The sequence below is a fragment of the Triturus cristatus genome, chromosome 7, assembly GCF_964204655.1.
Source record: "Triturus cristatus chromosome 7, aTriCri1.1, whole genome shotgun sequence".
Taxonomy (NCBI): Eukaryota; Metazoa; Chordata; class Amphibia; order Caudata; family Salamandridae; genus Triturus; species Triturus cristatus.
Genome location: NC_140590.1, coordinates 1,711,067,694 through 1,711,095,294, shown reverse-complemented (window position 1 = coordinate 1,711,095,294; position 27,601 = coordinate 1,711,067,694).

The window sequence follows — 27,601 nt, the reverse complement described above, 5'->3', positions numbered from 1 at the left end:
TTGTTTTGACCTGTGTGCACCAGGTGAGTTGGTTTTGGTTTTTATTTGGATATGGTACCAGTTTGGTTTGTATTTGACGCTGTTTGAGCACTGCCTTTGTATTTGGTGCGGTTTTAGGACCGCTTTTGGATTTGGTGCGGTTTTGGGGATCGCTTTTGGTGCAAAGTGTCTGTTAACAATTTACCGGGCACTTAATGAATTTGGCTTACTTTTGAAAATGCCTAGGTACAGTAAATTTTGGTTTTCTTGTTGCCATTGTTGTTCTGCAGATGCTCGATTGGAAGAGAGTCAGCCAGGGCCTCCGGAAGGCACTCTACATTTTGACATGTATGTGAAGCATGGCCTTGGCACTATTATGTTTAGTACGCTATGGCAAAAATTACGAGGGACAATGCTGAATTGCGGTGGCCATTAAGAGGCACTTTTGATTAACAGAAAATTGCCTTTTTACAAGAGAAGTTGTTTGCAAAGCGAAGTAGGCAGTCTATGTTTGATTCCCTCAGAACGTGGCAAAAGGAAGTTAAACAGAAGTGAATGAAAGCAGAGAAAGAGGCTTGGAAGGAGAGGATGCAAACGTTGACTCAGAAAGCTGTAGCGCATGATAAAGAGAAGCAAGAGAAAGGAGTTGAACATGCAGATCGGAGATTTCGACTACAAATAGATAAATCTTAAGTGGCTCAAGAAGAAGGTGACACGTTTGTAGAACAATTGTTACATACTAGACCCCACCTCCATATGCCCCACAGAAGATATATCTCGCTCTCCCATCTCAGGCTCAGTTGCCCAGCTCTTCTGTCTCTGCTTCTGTTATTGTCGATCAGACCACCTTGGTTACGGCACCTCCTGTCATTTCTTTGCCTTCGCCATCTGTGGCAACTATGACTGCTAGTACTTCTGCTACATCTGTCACCATGGTGTCTCTGTCACCAGCCCTAACACCTGCAGCGCAGCCGGCAGCAATGCTTGTGCCTGCCACCCCGCTTGCGACTCTCCCTGTGTTTTTACATCCCCCAACATTACAGAATAGTGAGACGCCGTTATGTGGCTTCAAGGACAAATACAATACGAAATTTAGGGAACCCCTAGGACAAACATTAGTTCAATCTGATATAGGAGATGCAGAAAAACAGGTGGTGGCTTAATCAGGCTGCGCAGTGGGCCCAAAATCCAATCTATGGTGTGGAAGATGTGTGGAGTGTGATGAAAGATTATAAGCCTTTTGGGCAACACCATGCCCTTAAGCATATGTCAGGTACTTTGATTGGTCTCTGGGAGCAGTGTTTTCAAGGATGTGGCATCGCAGATTTTGTATGAAATTAGGGATCATGTATACGCTACTGATATAGCGCCTGGTCAATTTTTCAGTAATGTCACAAAGTTGGTTGCTTATTGAGGTAGATTGCTTGAGAGGAGCCCTACCTTGGTAACTCAGTTTCCGATGCGGGCGGTGCATTCAATCTATCACCCCGAAATAACAGAATGCAGGGATCAACACAAAGCTGTTATGAGACAAGGGGCGGCAGCCCGTTTCAAGAAAAATGGGTTTATACTACTTGGAAGAGGAGTGAAGTTTTGTCTCTTAAGACTCAGTTGCCTGACCCTAGAAAGAATCCCACTGCCTACTTTAAAGAGTTAACTGAAGCTGCCTCTTCTACGGTAATGACGCTTGCAGATATTGAAATGTTTTTTGGCTTACTAGTTCCGGTTGATATTTGGAGGCAAGTCCATACACAGGATCATGCGGAGGAACTGGGTGGTAGGTGGGACCAAATTAAAGAATGGGATCAGGACCGGAAGCCAGGTGGTAAGCCTAGGGCATATATACTTGCTTTGCCTGACCGTATCATTACATATATGCATTTTCTTATTCCCCCGAAAAAGGTTGATTGGGATAAGTTATCGGCTTGCCGTCAGAAGAAGGATGAAAGTGTGTCTGATTTCTTCACGAGATTTGAAGCTGTGCTTTTGGATTATAGTGGACAGGATTTGTTGATTGAAGGTGGTATGCGACTATTTGTTAACATGTTTGTTTCCGATTTGCTTCCCGAAATTGCGACTCGACTGCAGGCTTCTGAAAGTGGTCCACCTCCTCTCCCTCTGTTATCTTGAACATGGCACAGTATTATGAGCACAGGGAAAATTAGGATAAGGAGAGGTCAGAGAAGAAGCACAAAGATTTGAAGACAAAGGTGTTGTTACAGCAGGCATCAAGGTGAAATGGTAGAGGACGAGGTGGTAGCAGTTTGGCCTGGCAGCTTCTCTGTACCGGCAGGAATACTGCACCTGTAGGGCCAAATCAGTGCGCCTATTGCAAGGAGGAGGGACACTGGGGCAAAGATGTCCTGTGCTTTTACAGATGGTAGCGCCCCCCAGAGAGCGAGGTTCTCATGGGCGGGGTCGTGGAGCAGGTGGTCAGGACAGGTTTCCGAATGTTGAGACATCCCAGGGTCACTCAGATCAAAATTATTTTGATGATCCCCGAGGAAGACAGTAATATCATGATGATTTTGACATGGATGGGGTGACAGGGATGTCTTGCAGCTAGGATAGCCAGGGACAGAGTGAGGGACTAATTGCGATACCTGTGGATCAATGTTGTCTGTATGTTAGTGCGGATGAGCACGGTTCGACTAAAGGAGTTTTTGGTGGATACTGGTGCAACAAAGAGTTCTATTTCTCATTCCTTGGTCCCGGGGTTGGCTCTGTCTGGCCATAATAATATTTCAGTAGGTTTTTCTGTTGTACCGGTTGTGAGCCCCATTTCGAAAACCCTTGCCCTGACTATCTGCCCTTTCACTGTGAACTTACCATTCTTGTTGACATCCAACTGTGGAGAAAATGTCATGGGTTTTGATTTGCTGAAGAAATTGCACACTGCAATTCATTGCTCCCCGGTGGGTGTCTACATGACAATTGGTCCAGATTGGATACGCGCCAAACAGTGTCTCTCCAAAGATGTTCCCCTTCCTGTTGAGTTTAAAGATTTGCCACCCACTCTGTGTGCTGGGAGCAACACAGATGTGGGATTATTACAGATATCGCCCGTTTCCATCACGGTTAAGGACGGCACTATATTGCCACGTATCCCTCAGTAGAAAATACCGCAGGCTGGTGAGCGAGCTTTATTGCAGATTGTGCAGGACTTGATTGAGAAGGGAGTGGTTGAGGAGTCGGCCGCCAATGTATGCAATAGTCCTATTCTTCCAATTCTCGAAAAGGCACCTTCGGGTTCCTCTGATGACCATGCAGATGTTTATCGTTTTGTGATTGATTTGCGTGAAGTTAACAAGAATGTGGTTCCCCAGTTTCCAGTGGTTCTTGACATTACAACTCTCTTGACTATGATTCCTTCTTCTGCTAAGTTCTTTTCTGTCATTGACTTAAAAAATGTGTTCTTTAGCATTCCCATTCATCCTGACAGCAGAAACGTTTTCGTGTTCACCCTAGATGGCAGAAGCTTTTGCTTCTGTCACGCCCCCCAATAGTATACAGAGAGTCTAAGTATCTATAGTCAGGCATTAAAAGGTCAGCTGGATTCCTTGTCACTCCCTACAGGTAATGTATTGCTCCAATACGTTGATGATTTACTAATTTCCTCGGATACAGAGCAAGGTTGCAGATACAGTACGATAAATTGTTGCTACATTTAGCTCACCATGGCCATAAAGTATCCCTTTCAAAATTCCAGTATGGTCTACAGGAGGTCACCTACTTAGGTCACCTACTGTTGAAGGAGGGTAGGAGATTGACTCTGGAGCGCATCAGTACCATTGTTAAAATGCCCATTCCCCAAACTCAAAAAGCTGTGCACGCTTCTATTGGCATTACTTCCTACTGTCGCCAATGGATCCCTAACTATTCCCTACTAACAAAACCCCTGCTTGCACTAACCACTAAAGATGCGCATGAACCCTAGCCTTGGACGACCGAATGTCAGCAGTCTTTTGAGCAATTAAAAGTTTTGCTTCGCTCGGTTTCTGTGCTTGGTACACCTATTTATACCAAGCCGTTCATGCTGTACTTACATGAGACGGGTGGTTGTGCGCTTTCTGTTTTAACTCAAAGATTTGGTGATAAGCAAAGGCTGTGTGCTTATTTTTCTGCTCAGCTTGACCCAGTCAAGCGAGCACTCCCGAGCTGTCTAAGAGCGATTGCGGCTGTCTCGAAAAGGCAATCAGCTGGACTCGTACTTGACACTGACCTCACAGTTATGGTACCCCATGCTATGGACACGCTTTTGAATAGGACGAAGACGCAGCACCTCACCAGTGCACATCTGACCAGTTATGAGCTGACCTTATTGGCACAACACATAACAATCAAACGGTGTGCTACTCTGAACCCAGCCACGTTACAACCCCTCCCTTCTGTGAATGAGGAGATTGACTTACATGATTGTATCTTCTGGACGGAGGAAGAGACAAAAGGACCGGTAGACCTGACTGATGTTCCCTTATCTGACCCTCAAGGGGAACTGTATGTCCATGGCTCTTGTTTTAAATTGTCAGATGGCACCACCACTGCAGGATATGCAATCACCACACTGCACACGGTAGGTGAGACATCACAGGTTCCCTATCAGTCCGTCCAAGCAGCTGAGTTAGCTGCACTTATTCGAGCCTGCGAGTTGAGTGAGGGGCTGGTTGTCAATATTTATACTGACAGTCAGTGCGCCTTTGGAGTCACCCATAATTTTAGCTGGCTCTGGGCAGAGAGAGGGTTCCTTACTTCCAACGGAACAAAAATTCAACAGGACCAGCTTATCTATAGGCTGTTGTCTGCTTTGACACTCTCTACAAATTTGGCCATAGTGAAGTGCAGTGCACATAAGAAGATTACTGACAATGAGGTTAGAGGGAATGCTTTTTCAGGGCAGACAGCTAAGGAAACATCCTGGACTAGGATGAAGAGAATGTTTGTAGCAGGTCCCGCTAGGTGGGTGCCCGAGGTCACTATGTTGGTGGATACACTTGACTATGTCAAGGAAATACAGAGCGAGGCCACCATAGCTGAACTGGCAGTGTGGCAAGAAAGTATAGCACAATTGAATGATGAGGGTGTTGGATTGAAAAGTCAGGAAAGCAAAGATGGATGTTGCCAGATGCATATGTTCTTCCTGTAGTAACGATGGCACACGGCCCAGCCCATATTAGTGCCAAAGGTATTTGCAGGATTGTTAGTCCCTGAGTGGCAGAATGCGAACATATCCAAGACTGCTACCCATTTAGTGAAGTATTGCATGGTGTGCATGATGCACAACCGTGGGAAGGGTACCCCTACACCACCCGGAAATTTTGCACCACCTACATTTCCCTTTTGAGGACCTCCAGTTTGACTACATTGAGTTAGGTAGAGTCAATAACTTGAAATACATGTTGATAGTTGTTTGTGCATTCAGTAAATGGGCTGAGGCTTACCCCACCAAAGAGAACACAGCCTTAGTGATGGCAAAGGTACTCTTGAAGGAGGTGTTTCCTCGTTTTGGTTTGATCTGGAGTGATAACGAAAGTCATTTTAACGCCAAGGTCATACAGCTGATATGCGATGGTCTGCACATAAAGCAGAAGTTTCATGCTGATAACCATCCGCAGTCAGCAGGTTGGTTGAGAAGTACAATGGTACTCTCAAACTGAAGTTGGCAAACATTCAGGAGACAACAGGGTTGAAGTGGCCAGATGCTTTACCCTTAGCTCTCTTGCTGACAAGAGCTACAGCATATTCTAGAACAGGATTGTCACCCTACAAGGTCATGTTCGGGCACCCGGCAAATGTCTGGGGCGTGCCTCGGCTGCGTAGGATATCGGAGATAAAGTACCTACTGTTGACAAATTACCTCTATCAATTAACTGAAAGCTTACATTCTATTCACCAACAGATTTGTGAGAGCCTTCCGCCTGTACCTGTCGGTCCCGAACATGATATACGGCCTGGGGATTATGTGCTTGTAAAAAGATTCCTGGGTAAGAAATGTCTTGAGCCTCGCTGGAGGGGACCGGTCCAGGTCCTCCTTGCCACCTGCACAGCCATCAAGGTCAACGGCCGAAAGAACTGGATACACTCCTCGCACTGCAGTAAGGTACCCCTGCCCTTACCCTATGACCAGTGGGTAAGGGATGGCATAGGAGATTCGGAGTGCAAACAAGTTCCGCAGTTCATTCCTTTCTCTGATGCCAAGCTCACCTGGACCCAAACAGAGAAAGAGAATGATGACGTGTCGAATGCAGCAACACCACCGGAGATCTGAGCCACTGAGTCTGAGCCTTTTTCCGCTAGCCCCTCTGAGTCTAAGCCTTTTCCTATTCACCGCCCTGAGTCTGAGCCCCTCTTTAATGACCGCACTGTGCCTGGAGTAACAAGGTACAATTTGTTCCCTCGACGGAGGAATAGTGCACCAAAGGAGAAGTCAGATTAGTCAGGAATGGACTGTGCAAGTTTAGGTGTACTGAAGTACCAACGGTGTTAGCTTAGGGCAAGGTGAGATTGGTGCACTGTTCCAGACATTGTGCAGGGTAAGTTGGGTGTGTTCTCCAGGAGGGGAGTACGCCACCCTGCAACGTGGGATATGGACCCGAGCTAGGACTGAGCAGCTCCACCGCCGGTGCTCAAGAGCACCAACGTTGATGAACAATTGGAGCCTACCAGTGAGGCTCTGATGGACACTGGGAACATTCGCCCCTCTATCAGTTTCATTACATACCTTTTCCTGTTTCACAATGTATCCGTTTGGTCTACCTTTTGAGGAGGAAAAACAGCCATTTGCAGCACCCCGCTTAGAGCGGGGCTGGTCTACAAAGAGTAAAATAGTCTTTGTAGTGATTGTTGGGATTTTCCTAATAGCAGTACTGGAAATAATGTGGTTTCTGGATGAGAATTATCCTGTACATTGTTTCGTTGGTTTGACAACCTCACCACCTGAACACGTTTTTGTTACTTTGGCTCCGCAGAAGGCCACGCATAGATGTTCTACACTGTAAATGACTTAGGACAAATGTTGCATCAAGTTCATAATATGTCCAACGAAACAAATTGCTGTGTTTGTGGGATGCTTCCCTCAGTGACTCACAAAGTTGAAAATTTGTTGTCCTTTCCACTGTTATATATCAGTAGTTGTGAGGGCTGCTTTGAATTGCCTAATATGGTGCAACACCATCCCCAGCTTCCTACAGTGGATAAGACACCTGCTGAGTCACGCACTATGGTACAGAATGTAAAAGTTCATCATAGGGTTCCTCCTGGAGGAGAGACAGAACACTGGATGTTTGGTAGAATGTTCTTAAGGTCTTGTATGAACGCATCTAAAGGTGTAAAGAATGATACGTAGCTTCAAATGGAAATGGCTGATTTCCAGGGATTCAACACATCTGAGTATTTCCAGTCTTTTCAGGCTCATAATGTTACTAAGGATCAGCCAATGCCAGTGTCAGTGATCAATACAACAGCTAGCTTCTGCATCCAGGGGGTGGTACGGTAATGGTGGGGGAGAGCAGGTGCATTTCCACATACGAACAACTGATAGTCCGCCCCTTGTTCCGCCCGCAATGTTTATTTTGTTTGTGGATCCCAAGCTTATATATGGCTTCCAAAGGGATGCTCAGGTCGATGTTATGTCTCATTCTTCCTTCCCCCGGCATATGTTGCTCCATCTAATTATCACAAAGACCATCAGTTGCCACGTAAGAACACCTCCTTGCTCAAGGTGAAAGGGTCATTGACCCGAAGGATGTAGATCAGACACATACTACTGCACAGCAACTTGAGGATGCCCAGAAAGGCCTTTTGCCCTTTTGGGGCCCTATAGCTAATAGTCTCAGACTTCGTCAGCTTTCCAGAGTTGTTGAAGCAGTTATCAATACGACAGCTGGGATAGCGAACAATATAACAGCTGAGCTTCAGGCTACAAGGTTAGTAAATTTGCAAAACCGGATGGTGTTAGACGTCATCCTTGCAGATAGGAGAGGGGCCTGTCGTGTCATTGGCAGTAGCGGCTGTGTGTACATACCAGATTATGCCCCCAGTGTCTATTCAGCTAGCAAGAAATTACATAGGTTATCATCCGAGATACACCGAGAGACAGGTACCTGGACTCCATAAGGGTGGTTTTGGAGTTTATTCATGACATGGGGTTGGAAGATTCTTATCATTTTAGTTATAACTGCAGGTATTATCTTTGCATGCTGCCTCTGCAGCCTCTGCAGAAAGTTTCAAAATCTCTTCCAGAAGGGAAAAAATGGGTTTGGAGGGGTTGGGGGCTTGACGACATCAGGTTGGAATAGAACAAAGCTTTGGTCTTTTGGACTAGTTTGTGATAGGCTTTATTTGCTTTCCTATAAGTGATTTGTTCACTATAGTTATAGGTAGATCTCCAGGCCTGTTCTAAAATTTAGCATTTTTCTTTTCCTTGGCCAAGGTCTCGTTATACCACGCGTGGGTTTGGGTATGCTTGGCACTGCTCATTTTCCTTGGGATGCATTGATCAAGTGAGTTGTTGATCCAGCCCGAAAAAGCTCTATCAGCTGCCTCTAGATCAATGGGCCATTCTGGACGGGACCAATTTAATGTGGATAAAAAAATAGGCTCACCTAATTTGTACACAGGCGCAGGGAAATGGGAGAACGGTCCGTCCTGGTCAGAGGGAAGGGTGTATAAACTTCCAGCGATAGGATATTTGAAAATACCGGATCAAGTAGGTGACCTGCGACGTGTGTAGGTCCCTCCACTAACTGGGTTAGTTGGCACGCACCCATATCACACAGGAAGTTGGTGATCTCCTGGGATTTGAGGTATTCTAAATGTAAGTTTAGGTCTCCCAGGATGCTCAGATTGGCAGCTTCTAGGACAAGAGTAGATACAGTGTGTGCTAAGGCTTCTTGAAAGGTTTAGCAGGGCCTGGTGGTCAATAAATAAGAAGCCCAGTGAAAATAATATGCTGCTACAAAGTTATTTTGAACAAGGCACTTTCGCAACCTGAGATGGACTGAGGAGTAAAAGTGCAAGAGAATGCTGATTTACAATGACCGCTAAGCCTCCCCCTCCCACTAGTCCTATTCTGTATGTATATCATGTAGCCTGAAGGGAGGGCCAAGGCGGGAATTGCCATGGAGTCGGCCGTTTCAGTTGGCAGTGGTTGCAGTGGCAGCACCAATGACCATCCACAGGATAATCCAGGACTAATTGGATGATCCAAAAGAGGTCTATGTGGATCACAATCCATTGATGTATTGGTATAGGTGGATGTGCCAATTGCCAGATCTCAGCAGGCTGGCAATAAAGTATCTGGCTTGTTCTGTCACCAGTGTGGCTGCTGCATGTGTGTTCAGTGCATCTGGTGTGGTCGCCACAGTGCGAAGGACCAGTCTCTTGCCTCAAAATGTGGAAAGGTTGACTATGATCCACTAACTGGGTTAGTTGGCACGCACCCACCCAATTACACCGTTCCTGAAACAGCAGCACAGGAGGAGGAAGAGGGTGATTGGTCCAAAATTGAATCAAATGTGTTAGCTGACCATCTTCTGGGTGAACCACCTGAGTTTGAGGACACATTCTACTTCCCCCGCTCAGTATGCCAGCACCCCCATAGAACTTTTACAATTTTTGCATTGAACTTAGTACTTTCTTTGCAAAAAAAACAACATATAAAAATTAGCTAGAGGAACATTAATATTTTTGTGTCAGATTTATGATGCCCCTCCTTTTTATTAGTCACATATATATTGCCAGATTGCAGTTGGACCACTGTGCATCGAAGAAGCCTCCACTATTCCTTAATGACATTAGGGACAATGCCTGCCCCTTCACATGCTTATTGCCTTATGCCTATTTCTTTTTGCATCACTTAGCACTAGAAGGGCTGGCGTCATAAAAGTATTTATTATCCTACAAGACTGCCTACCATGTATCAAATTCCAATGTGTTGCCTGCATCACAGATGATTGAATACCTATCTGAACTACCCGTGCTTGAATTGAATGAGGTAACTGTGACTATTGCAATGGTGAGTGACTGATTGTGTGAGTGATGATTTGAGTTGATTGATGATTCGTGTGGTGGCAGACTGTGAGGGAGGGTGTGTGTTGAACTGTAATATGGGAAATTTCTTGAGATGATTATAGATTTGCATTGTTTGGGGCTAGAGTGATGGGTGCTCATTTTTTTCCCTGTAAGGGATGATCAGCCCTTTCATTTCATTCATTCATTATCTTTATTTCGACTTAAAAATGTCATAAAAGAAATCGCAATACATTACCAAACAGATCATTACAGATTATGGTATAAAATCTAAAATACATTTTCCCATCACAATTATTAATCATAACGTTTTCTTCGTTTATACATAAAATGAACTGAAAGTCCCACTCCTCATTAGTAGGCTTCATGCCCCTTGAGTTAAACATTGATGCACCAAGTCTCATTTAACCACAAGATTTCTTCTAATATTCCACATGGCTGCAAAAAATTTACTTACAGCAAAGACAGTTAATGGGGATAGGTCAGTTTTTAATATTCGATAAGAATGCAGGCAATGCCTAATCCCCCAATTTCTACATATCAGAATGATCCACTTCTTCCTGGGCTTCCGGTAGGAAGGACAGAAGAACATAACATGGATGTCATTCTCCAGCTCCTCAGTGCAGGCTGGACAATTTTTGCTGGTAGATGGGTGCCATCTACTAGTAAGGGCTCTTATTGGTAGGGAGTTATATCTCCATTGGAGAAAGAGTTTCCCTAGGCCAATGTGACTAATGTCATCCAAGACAGTCTCCATCTTATAGTAATCTTTCGTTGCTATGAATGTACTGGACATTGTTCAGTAAACAAGCAGACAGATTATAATCATAGTACATATTAACCCGGTCTTCACGCGATGTATTTCTACAAGCCTCTTCCAGGTTTGTCCACAGTAAAGGGCAACCCAACCTCTCAAATTCCTGCTTTATATATTTTAGCCAGGGGAGTTTCCATATATTTGGGAATTTTAATAATTCCTTAAGCTCTTGCCTACAGCTAAAAAGTTCAGGGGTTACCCATAGGCGCCTCCAAAAAGTTAAAGGCTTCAGGCCCAGTTCCTCCTTTAATGATCTTATTCCCAAATCAAGCCTGAGGGGAAGAAGGGGGTGAACTAGTAGGCAGGGAAACTAACTGCCTAAGAAACTTGTTTTCCATGGCAGTAATTGCAGGGGCACAATTGTGTCCCCACAATTCACCACCATAGATTATTGCCCCACGTGCCTGCATTTTATAGATTTCGAGAGGGGGCCCGATGGGTTTTGTCGTGGATTTATTCCATATTTTAATAATTCCCCCGCCTTTTGAATTAACTTTAGTTGGGATTTAGTCTGATGTTGAGCCCAGGTCATATTTTCATTAAGAGTCAAACCCAAATACTCAAACGTCTGGACTCTTTCCAGGCTCACACCGTCTATGACAGGGTTTGGGCGGGATGTCTTTGGAGGATTAAAAATCATAAATTTCGTTTTGACCGTATTTATTCCTAGCCTCCGGTCATGGCAAAACAAGACAAAACCATCCATAACTCGCTGGATACCCATTGGTGTTTTAGCGAGTAACAGGGTATCATCAGCGAACATAATCGCTGATATCCTTGTACCGCCAAGCTTTGGTGCGTTTCTATTAGGGACCGCGTTGAGATGGGAGATAACTCTGTTTACATAGAGGCAGAACAGGGTTGGTGCCAAAATGCAACCCTGCCCAACCCCCCTGTCAACGGGAAATCTAGATGACAAATTGCCTTCTCTCCCACACCTGACCCTTGCGAAAGTATGAGTATGGAGTCGTATTATATTATCCAGAAGAGGGGCTGGTATTCCTAGATCCCGTAAAACATTCCAAAGTTTCCTGCGTGGAACGAGATCGAAGGCCGCACGCAGGTCTACGAAGACAATATATAGTGAGCCGCCCTCGACCTTAGCCGTCTTCCAGAAAAGCATAGCCAGTCTAAAAATCTGGTCAATAGTGGATACACTCTTTCTAAAGCCCGCCTGATACTGACTTAAAATCTCAAAGTCCTCCATCCAATCCAGCAGGCGATCCAAAATCAGCCTTGCAAAGAGTTTCTGGTCTACATCTATTAGGCTGATTGGCCTGTAGTTGGCTGGTAGCAGAGGCGACCCCTTCTTAAAAATAGGGACTACCTCTGCTTCCAGCCAAGTAGCAGGAACCGCCATACCACCAGAGATAGCGTTAAATATTGTTAGTAGATAGGGCGCCCAAACCCTGGGTTCATGTTTATAGAGGTCTCCCGGGACCTTATCCAACCCTGGTGCTTTGCCCGCAGGAAGCTTAGATATAGCAGCCCGGACCTCGCCCAGGGTAAAAATGATCACTGCTGAGCCATCGACGCAACTCGTCAGCCTATCACCCGAAGGGACCTCCATACAGGAGTTGTCCCCCTTGTACAGAGTGCTAAAATGTTCTTCCCATACCTCTGCAGCAATGTTCGGCATTACTGCTGGGTCGTGATCAACTGAGCCTGTGGTCACAATCTGCCAAAACTTCCGTGCATCATTAGTCGCTAGGGCTGTTGTTAGCCAAGCCCAATTTTCGTTCCCCCACTCAAGCTTGGCATGGTGGATTAGCTGCCGATATACTTGCCTCCTTTGTTGAATAATTTCCCTGCTTGCATTATTTTTTAATGCATCAAGGAGTTCGCTCTTCGCTAGTCTGCATGTCCTGTTATACCAGGATAGCTTCCTTCGTATCCTTTTCCCACAGTGGCCTGGGGGATTTAAGATATCTGAGAGACTAAGAAATAATAACTTATTAAGATCTCCCAGTCTTTCGAAGAAGTCAGACACAGGCTGTTGTTCAATAAGGGCAGCCACATCAACCAATACTGGGCTAACCCTACCATACAGTTCAGATAGTTCCTCGGGGTTGTCAACCAACTTATCCCATCTTACCCTACGTCTGTTACTAGAGAGGGTAACCCTACTAGATGTCTCAGAGAGCAATCGAAGTCTGCCCTTACAAACATCTGGTGCGGAGAAATCCAGAATCAAGGGATTATGGTCGCTCTCTTCCCTAGAAACCACCCTAAAATCTAGAACTCTGTTCCAAGCCCTACACTGAACAAAAATTTAGTCAAGTCGTGCCTCCCTCCCTGCCTTATTAAAAGTAGGATTAGAATTCCTGAGGGTGTTATGTTCGTGGTGGGAGGAGATTTCAACTCCCACTTTGAACCACTTGAAGGGTTGTTGGATGGTATAAATCAGGAGGAGGACGATTTCTGGAAAATCCCATCTGTTGTAGGGCCAACGCCAAGGACATGGGCTCCTCTGGCCGTTCAAATTACATCCCTGACGTTGGCCCATTCGATCAGGGCATGGATTCTTCTTATAATCAGATAATCTCCATCTGGCTCGGCGCAGCAGACCGGGGGGTAACGGATCCTTCATAGAGGAAAGAGTGTTTCCTCTTTTTGCCCTAATGAGAAAGCTATCAAGGGTACCTGCAACCATAGGGATTGATGGCGTTGCTTTACTTCTCATCTCCCTTGATGACATGGCCTCGTTCTTCTCCGGTGAGCAAGGGCCAGGGGTGGGGCCCGGTCCGGTCTAGCCCGTGCTTGAACGGGCTTAAACGTGCCCGCCCTTTGCCCGGGCTTCGCCCCGGTCTGCATCCCGCTCACGCGTTGCTGGGCGTGCCTAAAATAATCAGGGGGAGGGGATCGGGAAGAGGCCCCCGGCTGCTGGCAATGTTCTGTGCGCAAGGCCCGCTGGACCTCGCAGTCCCGACCAGAGTTTTCCCGGTTGAGAAACACTCTTTCCTCTATGAAGGATCCGTTACCCCCCCGGTCTGCTGCGCCGAGCCAGATGGAGATTATCTGATTATAAGAAGAATCCAATTATCCAAGCCTACGAGTGGCAGCCGTTTCACACTTAGACAGATTTAATTAATTTCAGGGGTGATATTTTTTCTGGTTCTTCAGACACCAGAACTGTCACTTTAGTTAAAAAACAAAAGCCTATGAAAAAAACTGCAATCCTGTTTCATTCTCTACTTGTTCTTCAACAGCAGTACACTGCACTCCACATCCATCTTGATCGGGTCATCGTGATTCATGATGATGATGATGACTGGCCTGGGATGGCATTAATCGGAGTCAGGACTGGAGGAGTATCGTGGAAGTACTTAGGGTGTGAGCTGCAGGACTACCTCATAAATAGCTGGAAGCAACAAGTTATCGTGTATACTATTGACTTAAGTTCAATGGTAAACCAAGAGTCTGAGGCCTAGTACTCAGCGGTGTGGAATAGAGAAAGGTGCATTTGTGAAATGCTGCTCTGTATGTGTGTGTGTGTGTGTGTGTGTGTTGGACTTGTGGCAAAAGTGATACAGTCCCCCTTTTGTTTTTTTGCGCTGCCTCTGAGTCTTCTTGATATACTCCTCATGAAGCTTACTTCCTTCTGTCCTTCTACTTGACTCTAAATACAGTTTCTCTTTTACAATCTGCAGGCCTTCTTCTAATCTCCTTCATGAACAAAAGGTGAAGGCTAGCTGAGCTCCTCAACACTCATGCTTATCTACCGGACCAGTCCAGACAGGCCCCAAAGAGTGGACATTCCCGTGGAGAAAGCAGACGCACCACCCAATTTTGCAATACAGTATCATTTTTCTTTTAACAATCATATTAGCTAAGAGAAGTGGGTGGGTGGGTTCACTCCCTAACCTAGACAACAGAAGATTTAGATATATGGCAAATTGGGTCTCGGGGGCAGAAGGACTGTTTGCAGTGCATGTATCTGTCTGTACTCTGTCATACTCATTCCTTTGTTTTCTTCTAACAACAGATTTCTGGCAAATGATCTGCTGCTGCTTATTGCCCAGATGAATGTTGGCTTTGTGTTGTAGTGTTTGTCTTTGTCAAACCTTTCCCCAAATCCCATTACCCATCCATTCAACAAACCTCTAACCCTATTCTCCATCAATGGATCATACACTTGGGGCGGATGTGGTGAAAGCAACACCAACTTATTGTAGAATCTTCTAAGCAGTAGCCCATACCAGCCCATTACCAACCCACACATTAAAAATGATCCATATTTTTTTAGATATCGAATTAAGAACATAAGTCGTCAGCATCATCAACATCATTCAGGCCTTGTGTTGCCTAACCATAAACACCTATCATAAGCGTGTCGACTACAGACTCTGAGTTCCTTTTTGATAACGGTGAGGATTTCACAAATAATACTGCTAGAGCCACATTAGCCAAAACCTACTAGTATTGCTATTCTTTCTATTTTAGCACAATCAGGCATTCTCATTGTGTCATCACACAGTACTCAGGTGGTGTCAATTCATTTTAAATCTTTGATAAATATATAACCCACTTACTCAGTCTTTATATGTCTGGTTATTTAATCAAACATTCAGATCAGTCCTACAGTTTGCGCTAACCTTGGTGGAACAGGAAGTGGGACCTCCCTTGTGAAGTTGTGATGGCTTCCTTGTTATTGCTGCGTGTATTTTCAGGTAAGACAACTAGTATGGATGTAATTTAACTTAGTAAGAAATACATTAACTGCTACTGTTTTTTTATCTAGATAGTTAAGTACTTCAACACAATATAGGTAATTATGGCAGCATTCCCATAATGGTCAAAATAGTTAGAGAAGTATAAGTCTAGACTATATAACTAATTGCTGTGCTTTCTCTTAAGTTACAGCACATTAACAGGCTGTGTAAAACTACTTGAAGGCAGCAGTGCAAAGTAAAAGTAAAATGAACTACTTCAGGCATAAATTTAGATTAGAAAAAATAGTTCCCCCTTTATTTATTTACAAAGCAACCCACCTAAACAACATGCCCACCTCTCTCCCAAACAAAACTGACGCATGCCCCAAAACTCAAAATGTCCAAGAAAGTCTCTCCAATCCCACCTCCCTTCACACACTCTGCACTCAGCCCCCACAAACAACAAATCCCTCCCACCCCAAAAATTTTTTTCAAAAAAGGATAAAAGAGGGCTTTATGGATGTCGGTCTGGAGCTGGTTCATGCTCTGCTCCATCGAGGTGAGCCGGCCCTGGTGTTCAGCCGTTGCAGGATGCGGTGCAGCAATGGCCTATTGCCATTCTGGCGGGGGTGGCAGCAGTTGACTGGTGGCGGCGCTGGAGATGGGATGGCCGGGAGGCTGGAGGCTGAGGGGGAACAGCTGCACAGGGGCCCGGTTGCTGTGTGTTTATTTCTTCCTCCTCTTCCAGGACCAGCAGCCACTGGTATTCCTGCTGGATACACTCCAGCCTCTGCCACTGCACATGGGCTGCTCTCACCTGCCTGTCAGGTGGTTTGGCACCACTTGGGCTATTGGAATGTTATTCATGTGATTATGATTAGGAGAATCACAAGGCTAATTTTATGTTTTCTTTTACCCACACATGTTGCGAAACATAAAAAAGCACTGACTATGTGGCAGAAAAGTAACAGGCAGAGAATAAAATCACAGGATTAAAAAAACTGAGTTTGGATTTTTTTTTCCCTTAAGGCTTATCAAGTAACTATAAACAGAGTCAGACACTTTGAGTTGAAAAATACATTACTTCTCATTGATGAGTATGGCATTATGCACTATATTGAGTACAAGTTGTGTGTGGTGCTAAAATAATGAAGCCATGCTCATTGCTAGCCAGTGCCTCTGCTAGTTTGCTACTGTCTGTAGCTGTAGTTGACAATTATCTATGTTTAATTCCAGTGGTCCTGCTCTTCCCCAAATGTATCTTTCTTTCTACCCTGGAACCACGTCATTCACATACCTCATATATGAAATGCAGATATTACCATATTATCCTGTCTCCTGTGAGCAGACGTTGAGGAAAAGGAATGTAATGGACTGCACAACAGGTAAAGGAACGGATTCTATAGATTTATTTTGGCACATTTGTCACTGTGTATCCCATATGCCAGACTTGATATCAAATCATGCACTTACTCCCACTTTACTCTGTGGCTTTGCCCGCCACCACGTATTTCCAACAAATGTCTTTGCTGGGCAGTAACCAGCGAATGGAAACTTGATTTTCTCTTCGGCAGGGGCTCGGGTAGAAGGATTAGACAGGTAGGGTAGAGCTTTTTTATATATAATAGAGGGGCCACTACACTGATCATCGATTCATCATCTTTGGCTTATTCAGTCACGGTTCAATTCAAAAGGGAAAAACTTGAACACGTGTAAATTAATCTGTCATGGGAAACCATGATATATGTTCTGGAATCACTTCACATGGGTATCGCATGATTAAATGTGGCACCTGCCAATAATTGATTTTCCAATTTGATAGGCTGGGACGGAAGAAATTAGGAAAAAAATTAATTAAAGAGTAAAGCACTAAGAGGTGACTGAGTGGGCGAAGGGACAACACACCTTGTGTATTTTGTTCGAAATGCATTGGAAACATTATAAATGCCACATGAACTGAAGTAGACACATTTTACACAGCCAACACTGCAGTCACAAATTGATTACCCCTTACTGTACTTCAGTCATAGTTGGCAAAAAATGCCTTGGACGGGGAATGGGGATGATGAATGATAGGTAGGATAGATCTGGCTCACTTTACAAATACAGCGAGTCAAGGAAGTAAAACAAAGAATACAAATAAATAAATAACCTGCATTTAGAAGAACCATAGCTTTAAATGATAGTAATAACCATACATAAACCAAGTAGGCAGAGTAGGAGAGCAGGAGCACACTCCTCATGAGAACAGAAGAATAGCCGCCTTGCTTATTCATTCAAACAATCATTTCATTCTAATTCACCCATAGCCACCATGATAAAGCTTTACTTTCTCCCATCCAATCTTCCTCCAAATTTTCCAATACATTAGCCACCTATTCAGTACATAGCAAACCTTTCTTTAAGCCATCATTTCGCCCATTCACCTACCCACCCATCCACTCATATACCATTTATTTTCTTTTAAGTTACCTTCCATTCTTTCATGTCTCCCACAAACCACCAAAGCCCATTATGCAAGATGTTGCTAAATTACCGGTAGAAGAGGCCATAATAATAATTCAACCACCACTGTGTCTGGTAAAGCTGCGGGGGTGGGTGTTCACCTCACAGACATTTTTGATGACAATGAGCGATGCCATGGCAATAGCTATTGAGCATAGTAATTGCAAGAAATATGTGACTTACCAGTGCCTGTCCCTGCTGCCACTCCCCCCCCCCTCCAATTGACCCTTCGGCGTCTCCTCCTGCAGCAGCACTGGAGTCGGTATCACTGATGTTCTGTTCTGCTGGAATAAAAAACTACACATATTTTAGATCCTAGATATGCAACCCCAAATACAACAGCAATGCAGCAATACAGTTTAGTTAGCATGTCAGTATCTTCCAAATATCACTCTGGTAATTTTATTGGTTGGTTCACAAAGATAGACAAGCCAGGCGTGGAATAATCGTCAATGAAAGACATCTGGTTTTGGATGGCAAATGCAATGGGAGAGTGACCTTATACTTTTTTCCAGCCTTGCTGCACTGTCATGGGAAGCTGCTGGGATACTGTAACTATAAATGAACGGGTCTGCAGGGCACTACATTGGGGAGGGGGTGTGTGGTCCATGATGACCATGGCCACGGTCTCGTGAACTGAACTGTGTTAGAGGTAGAAATAAGCAGGAAAAGGAAAGCCTTCTGAACAAACATACATGCCGATTTTTATTTAAAATACTAGCTTACTTGGGCCTGCTATCTGAATCTGCATAAATCACGATCGATAGCACCAACATTTCATCAGAGTCTAATACCCAAATATACAATGGTTCTACCTTAAGAAGTCCACAACAATCATAAAAGGACTTACTGGGATCAGCAGACCCCTAGACAGTGGCACTGGTGGTCGGTGCCATCTGACCAGCTTCTCCCGAACTCTCTGAATCGTCCCTCTTCTTGGATTAGTGGTTCTGTTAATAATCCCCACAAAATGTTTTATGAAAAGCAAACACAGTCTCTAAAACCGATCACCTATAGTACTACTAGTTTCAACTTTAGTTTATCTACTGTCGTTAAATCCATATTCCAAATCTCCTTGACAAAAACTACATTTGGAATTAATGATTTGCAGTGAATGATCTTTGATTCTATCCATTCGCATTTCTCAACACTCTTGATGAACACAGTCTCTCTTTTCTGCAATGCATAGATGCATACTTCACGTCATCACTGTGAAGTCAATTAAATACCATGGAACTGTACGAGCTACATAACAAAAGTCACAGAAAGAACGCTCTACTCATTGAGTCCCTATAGGGACAGGAGAACATTGTGCAATTGCTTCTTAATTAATCAGCCAAAGCGAGCACCTAATGAATGTGATTAGATAGCGGCACCTGCCTAGCAGAAACTAGAAACTAGATCACACAATAATATACCTTTGTAAACTTTACTAAACATAACTTACCTCCGAGTGTGAGCAGAATGCTATTCAGAATGTGTTTTTTAGCATTGTAGAATACAAAAACACGACAAATAGTTAATACTCACGATCCCCAGAATCTCGACTCTTGCAGGTCGAGCAGATCCTGTTCGAGAATGTCCCCCTATGGTGCTTCAGCTGCTGGGTGGTGCGCCGAACGTGGCTAGTGCGCAGCACACACCATCCCCCAGCACCGCCCATGCTCGTGAAGGGTGTACCCTCTACTGGGTTTGCTGTCTGCTGCCAGCGTAGAGGGGAGGTGGTGCAGCACAAAAAAAGCTAGTGCTGCCACGTCCTCCTCTCGAAAGATCACCAGGGCTGCACACCCGGGTGCCGCCCGCACGGTAGTCACCACTCTGCCATGGCGCTGGGTGGGAAAATAATAACTGAGCAGGAAAAGGAAGGGAAAGTAAAGAAGAAGGAAATAATGAAAGACGGGGAAATAAACTAAGTCAAAAAAAGTCACAAAAACACAAAAGAAGTTCACAAAAATGTAAAATACTAAAATATACATAACCCAATGACACACACTACTCTAAAAAATAAAAATTAGGGGTTGAAAAGAAATAAAGGAAAAGAATCACAAGACTGCTGTGCCCATGCGGACCACGTGGTGCTCTTTGCACATGATTAAAGAATGCAAGCACACGTCAGGACAGTGCAGTGCTGTTCCCGTGTGATTTTAGAGTGCACAGACGCACTCTGTGTTCCCAACACAACGTGAACGGTAGCACTGGCAAACTCTCCCCTGAAAGCGGAACTCTGAGTAACGAGGCTGAGTTTTTTTGCGACTCCACGGAATTCTGCGTAGTAGGACTCCACGAACTCCACCCACCCCTAGTGGTAAGGTTTGTCTGTGGCCTTATTCAAGCTGTAACAAATAGACACTTTCTTGTTTGGTGATGCAGGATATAACTTCTTGTGATCCACTCTATCTTCAGTGAAATAAATGGATCTAGGACTCAATATATTTGAGGCAGATAATACTATGACAAGTCTGCTAAAGGGAACAATCCATGAGGGAGAAAAGACCAGCTCAACTGCATGAGGCAAACTATATTTTGCCTCAAAAAGGTCTGTTGTCCAATTTCTAGAGTATCTTGGAGCAGGTGTGTCTTTTCCTTACATGTCTCAGGACTCAGCTAAATGACTGATGTATAGTATTCTTCAAATTGGACTGGTGTTGATTCCAGCTGGAGAATCTCATGCTACAATATGAGGCTCTTGGAAAATAAAGTCCAATATTTTTGTGCTCTACAAATTAAATATTCTGTTACTCATTTATTGTCAGATTGCGCTGTCTTTCTGGGTGAAAGGATATATTGTGTCAATTATTTAGGAAATATGATGTATGATCATGTAATGAAGCACATGCCACTTCTTTTGCTATGAAATCATTCGGTATTGCAATTGCAACTCCTAGGTATATTTCACTTATCCACAGACAAGGTTTAAGCACAAATCCGGATTTTTAGTGTATTAGTTAGAAAAGATTATTTCATATTAAAATATGTTGTAATAATTTTGTCAACTGTATTAATGATTCATGGTAAGTAATACTGGAAATCTTTGAAAAATTCTTACTTTCTTAATTCCTGATGAATATTTTTTATTAGAGCAGGTTTTTTCAATATTGCAGTATTTATGTTGGCTAAAGGCGGACCTGCACATGTATATTTCTATGACATGTGTTGACAAATTTTACTTCACCTCCAATATCCACACAAATACTGTTATCAGTTCAGAAAAAACATTTTGCAACAGTCAAGTCAAATTTCAGTTAAAGCCCGACATCAGTGCTCAGCTCTACCTGGACTTACTGGAGACACAACTACTCTTCCGCAATTCATCTCTGGCTGACATGTAATTGTAATTGCATTCATTCAGCACTTACTACCCCTGACGAGGAGTCGAAATAGCTTTTTTTGTCAAGTAACGCGCTACTCAGGAAACCAAAGAGGATTAGTGGTGAATTTGTATTGGGAGATAAGAAATTAATTTTAAGCGGTGGACATGTCTTGTTATTTTGATTGAAAAAGGATAGTGAAGGGATAGAAGTGGGAAGGGTTTGTATTTATATAGCACTTGCTACACCTGATGAGGTGTCAATGTGCTTTTTGGCAGGTAGCACGCTACTCCGGAACCCAAACAGGATTATTGAGGAATTAGTATTGGGAAATATGAAATTAATTTCAGCAGTGGACATGCTAGTCTGTTAGTTGGATAGAGAAGCATAGTGGAGCGATGGAAGAGGGAAGGGTCTAGAAAGTGTTTTTTATTGGAGCTCATTGCAGTAGGAGAAGGTTTCACATGAGTGAAGGGGAGGTGGAGAGGGAAAGAGTCAGAGGGAAGGGTTTAGAAAGGCTTGTTTTGGAGATCTGAATAGAAAAAGAGGTATGAGAGGATGCAAGGAGGGAAGAGTCTAGAAAGGGTTATTTTGTGAATCATGGTCGGAGAATGGGGTTTGGGATGAGTCAGAGAGTAGATGTACAGGATATATTGAGAGAGGTATAAGGTGCGAAATAGAGTAATTCATTGGAGAGAGTGGAAGAATGAGGTTTGAGATGAGTCAGAGAGTTGAGATAGAGGATATATTGAGAGAGGTATAGGGTGAGAGAGGTATAGGGGAGATATAGGTTAGTGCATTGGAGATGCTGAATCAGAAGTAAAGTAATACATACAAAAATACTTAAGTACATGGAAGGTATATATTTATAAGTAAGATACTACGTGTAGATTTAAGTTGTATTTAATAAACTCAGATTTTAAAGTGTTGTTGCTCCTTACCTTAATTTATGTTTATATATATAAATTACCTACTGGCGGTTGCCAGTAGGTAGATATAGTTAGGACCTATTTTCCATAGGAAATCTGCAACATTCTATTTGGAATAACTTTGGCGCCGATTGACGAATCTTCGCGAAATTGTCTAAACATTTTGCCAGCTCCGGTACGCTCCTATCCTGAAAGTTTCATGGTGATTCGTCAAGCGGGGGCCGAGAAATAAGGGGGGTCCCAAACCCTGCAATTTCCCTTAGGAACTTTAGCCGCAGCTACAGCCCGAACTGCTGAATGTAATTACACCAAATTTGACAAAGATGTAGTCAGTAGTTCAGACTCATGCCTTTTGATAAATGGTGTAAATCTGTTCAGTAGTTCCCGAGAAAATGACATTTGAAAGTACATATATATCTATGGCCCCGGAGGGTCCGCGTACCCTAAGCGCAGCCTAAGCGCACCCTGCCGTGCACGAGCTGTATTCTAATTGGCTGTCAATAATACAAATCAGGAAGTGTTGGCAGCCATCTTGTGCCTCGGTAGAACCGAGGCACAAGAAACCTAAGAAACAAACGCGCAAAACGCGGAAAGAGGGCAGGGCTTCGTTGCTATTTAGCCCCCGGGTGGGCCAAATCCTGGGAGCAATGTTTTAATTGTTATGGGGGCCCAAAGGGGCCCCCACAGCCCTGGGGACTGTCCCCCCAGGGCTTAATACGATAATTTTTGGGGACCACCACCCCCGGGGCTCTATGTAATTCAAATTGCGGGGGGCACAATGACCCCCCGCAGCCCCGGGGAACGCCACCCTCCGGGGCTTATTTTTTTGTAAATTAAAAAAAACCTGTGTAGGGGGCATGAACCCCCCACACGCCCCGGGGACCGCCACCTCCCCGGAGCTCTATATATGTAAATTGGGGGTCCGTGATTAGGGGTGGCCGGAATTTGCAAAATTCACTTTCGCAAATTATCGCGAAAATGTAAAAAATCTCCGCAAACACGCGGAAATATTGCGAAGATGCAGACGTTTTTTTTCCCGCCCGTTCGCGGTATTTTCTGCATGGTCGCGGCTCGCCAACTTACGCATGTGGTTGCTCGCGGGCGCGGCCATCTTGTTGTTGAAGAAAGACGTGATCGCGCGACGAATGAGGTCACTGCGGGCGCGAACTGTCGCAAGACAGCGCAAATAGCTACCAACAATCCAACACCTCATGGAGAACGCGACCGGATCGGGAAAACTTGTCGGCGAACGCGGGGATTCAGGTAAGGCGATCGCGCGCACACGAGAATGAATTATTTTACAGCGCGGATTGCGGAAATTTTGACATTTTCGCGCTCTGCGAAAATGTCAAATTATCGCAATTTCCACGACCGGAATGGAATTTTAGCCCAAGCCTATCCGTGATGGACCCCGCCAGCCCCGGGGACCACGACCCCCGGGGTTTTGAAGAAGGTGGGAGGGGGGCCGCGTGGCCCCCCTCCTGGAGCCCTCGATGGCCCTGGGGACTGCCACCCGCAAGGGCCGGCTCCTGCAGTGTCTCGGGGTGCCCACCCTTGGGATACTGTAGTTTGCTATTTGGAAGAGAGAGCAGGGAAACCTGCTCTCTCTTCCAAATAGTAAAGCAGATTGCTTTTCCACAGGTGGAGCAGCATATCAGCTGCTCCCCATGTGGAAAAGCAATGCCGGCTCCCGCAGGAGGCAGGCAGCCGGCGGGACCATGGGGGATTGGGGACCCCCCGCAGTCCCCAACGGAGAGGGCCAGCCCCGGGGGATGGGTTCCCCGGGGCTATTAGTCGCCCTGGAGGGGGGCCACGCGGCCCCTTCCTCAAATTCAAAAAGTTTGTTTAAAAAACAAAGGCTGGCCCCAGGGGATGGGGTCCCCGGGGCCATAAGGAGGGGGGCAAGGCAGCCCCCCTCCTAAAATATAATATTTAAAAAAGGGCAATGCCCTGGGGGATGGGGTCCCCTGAGCTGATTAAGGCCTCGGGAGGGGGGCCACGCGGCCCCCTTGCCAATTTTTCAATTTAAAAAAAAAAAAATTAGGGGGCAGGCCCTGGGGGAGGGGGTTCCCAGGGCCCAAAAATGAGAAAAAAGGGGGCTACGCAGCCCCCCTTCTTAAGAAAAGATAAAAAGAAATCTGGCATCGCGCCGGAGGCCATGCCCCCTCCTTGCTGCACTCTGCAAACGCGCCCCCTGGCACGTTTGCAGATGGGAAACACATTCCCCTTGAATCCTGGGGGTTCCTGGGGGCCAACTAGCCCACCAGGAACCTCCAGAATGCGCCAGGGGGCTGCATTGCAGAGAGGTGTTCTGAGGCCACGCCCCTTTTTACACCTCTCTGCAACGCAGCACTGTGGCGCTTAGTGGAGGTAGCTGGTGGGCTAGTTGGACTCCAGGGAGCCTCAGTATTCAAGGGGAGTTAATCACCGAACTTAAAACGCGCCACGGGGCGCGTTAGCTCAGTGGTGAAGGGAGGGGGTGGGGCCTGAGTTCACATGTGTGCAAACACACCCTGTGGCACGGTTTAAGTTGGGGAATTAATTCCTTGTCAATTCTGAGGGTCCCTGGGGGCCAACTAGCCCACCAGGTACCTCCAGTAAGCACCACGGAGCTGCGTTGCAGAGTTTTGTAAAAAGGGGCGTGGCCTCTGAAGACCTCTCTGCAACACAGCCTCCTGGCGCATACTGGAGGTACCTGGTGGGCTAGTTGGCCCCTAGGGACCCACAGGATTGAGGAGAAATTAATTCTCTAACTTAAAACACGCCACAGGGCGTGTTTGCAGACATGTCACCTCAGGCCACGCCCCCTTCCTTCACCACTGTGCAAACACGCACCGTGGCGCGTTTTAAGTTGGGGAATTAATTCTCTTTCAATACTGAGGGTCCCTGAGGGCCAAATAGTCCAACAGGTATCTCCAGTATGCGCCAGGCAGCTGCGTTGCAGACATGTGTTCAGAGGCCACGCCCCTTTTTACACCTCTCTGCAACGCAGCTCTGTGGCGCTTACTGGAGGTACCTAGTGGGCTAGTTTGACCCTAGGGACCCTTAGGATTGAAGGGGACTTAATCTTTCAACTTAGAACGATGACAGGGCGCATTTACACAGTGGTGAAGGGAGGGGACGGGGCCTGACGTGATGTGTGCAAACACGCCCTGTGGCGCGTTTTAAGTTGGGGAAAAAATTCCACTTCAAACCTGAAGGACCCTGGGGGCCAAGAAGCCCACCAGGTGCTTCCAGGAAGCGCCACTGCGCTGCGTTGCAGAGAGGTGTTGCAGGCCGTGCCGCTTTTTAAATCTCTCTGCTACGCAGCTCTGTGGTGCTTACTGGATGTACCACGAATTCCGATTTACTCACCTGTTATCAGGAGAGACGTCAGTGCCGCATCTTTGAGCCCAGTACTGATCCTGAAAAGTAATTCTAACCGTACTTACCAGTAACTTGAATTTCCTTCCATAGGCTAACATTGACTGGTTTCACTTGGAAATTCTTCTAAGTGTAGAGTTTTGGAACTTTTAAATATTCACCTAAAATCATCCGAACAACAAATTCCAATGTACTCACCTGTTATCAGGAAAGAACCCAGTGCTGCATCTTTTAGCCCAGCACTGACCCTGAAAAGTAATTCTAACCATACTTACCAGTAACTTGTATTTCCTTCCATAGGAATCCATTGTCTGGTTTTCACCTGAAACGTTTCTATTTTCACAAACTAAAAATATTCCTAGAAAATCACCTGTATGACTTAAACGCATTCTTTCAACTGTTTACAGGAGATGCACCAGTGGTGGATCCTGGATCCACCACTGAGTAAGGAAGAGTAACGGTAACACTACTTACCTGCTAAGTGAATTTCCTTCCATAGGGTAACATTGACTGGTTTCACTTGTAAATTCTTCTAAGTGTGGAGTTTTGGAACTTTAAAATATTCCTATAAAATCAGCAGAAGTATGAATTCCGATTTACTCACCTGTTATCAGGAGAGACCTCAGTGCTGCATCTTTGAGCCCAGTACTGATCCTGAAAAGTAATTCTAACCGTACTTACCAGTAACTTGAATTTCCTTCCATAGGCTAACATTGACTGGTTTCACTTGGAAATTCTTCTAAGTGTGGAGTTTTGGAACTTTAAAATATTCACCTAAAATCATCTGAACAACGAATTCCGATTTACTCACCTGTTATCAGGAGAGAACCCAGTGCTGCATCTTTTAGCCCGGCACTGACCCTGAAAAGTAATTACAACCGTACTTACCAGTAACTTGTATTCCTTCCATAGGAATCCATTGTCTGGTTTTCACCAGAAAAATTTCTGTCTATTTTCACAAACTAAAAATATTCCTAAAAAAACGCCTGTATGACTTAAACACATTCTTTCAACTGTTTACAGGAGATGCACAAGTGCTGGATCCAGGATCCACCACTGAGTAAGGAAAAGTAACGATAACACTACTTACCTGCTAAGTGAATTTTCTGCAATGGGATAACATTGGTGATTCTATGTGAAAACATTTCTAAGTGTCAACTTTTAAAATACAATAATATTCCTTAAAAATCACGACTGTAACCAAAACGATTTTACTCAACAGTTTATAGGAGATTTCCAAGGACTGAATCTAGGATCCAGTCCTGTGGTTAGAAAAGTAATCCATAAAGTAACTAATTGCATTTAACTAGAAATTCACATTGAGCTCAATGTTGCATTGTGTTTGAAATTGTGTTGCACATTGCATCAACTGTAACTACTGTACATAAAAGTCTATTGCCTATTTGCAAAGTATTTAAACTAAACTAATTCATTCTGAAAAAGTATATTTTGTAATGTAATGTATAATGTAATTATAATGTAATTAAATAAATAAAATATCTAAAAATAAATAGTTTAAAAAATATAGTAAATTAGTATCAAAAAAATAAATATAACAATTAATACATGTAAAAGTTGTCATTTACAAAACCTTTGAAATTCACTAAATAAAACATAGGTTTCAGGCCTGATATAGTTAGGAATTAGCATTTAAAAAACCTTTGAAATTCACTGACAAAACCATAGGTTTCAGGCCTGATATAGTTAGGAATTAGCATTTAAAAAACCTTAGAAATTCACTGAAAAAAACCATAGGTTTTAGGGGTGTTATAGTTAGCTGGACATTTCACTCGTACAAAACCATTCAAATGCCTCCGATATAGTTAGTTGTACTAACTATATCTTGCGCGCCCGCAATACACTGCTGATGATGTCACATATTACATCATTCATGACATGGTCAGTGACATCACTGATGACATCTCAAATGACAACACTGATGACATCACTGATTACATCATCCACGTGACAATCAGATACACCTCATCATACACTAGTATAACCTTTCATAACTCACTGTAA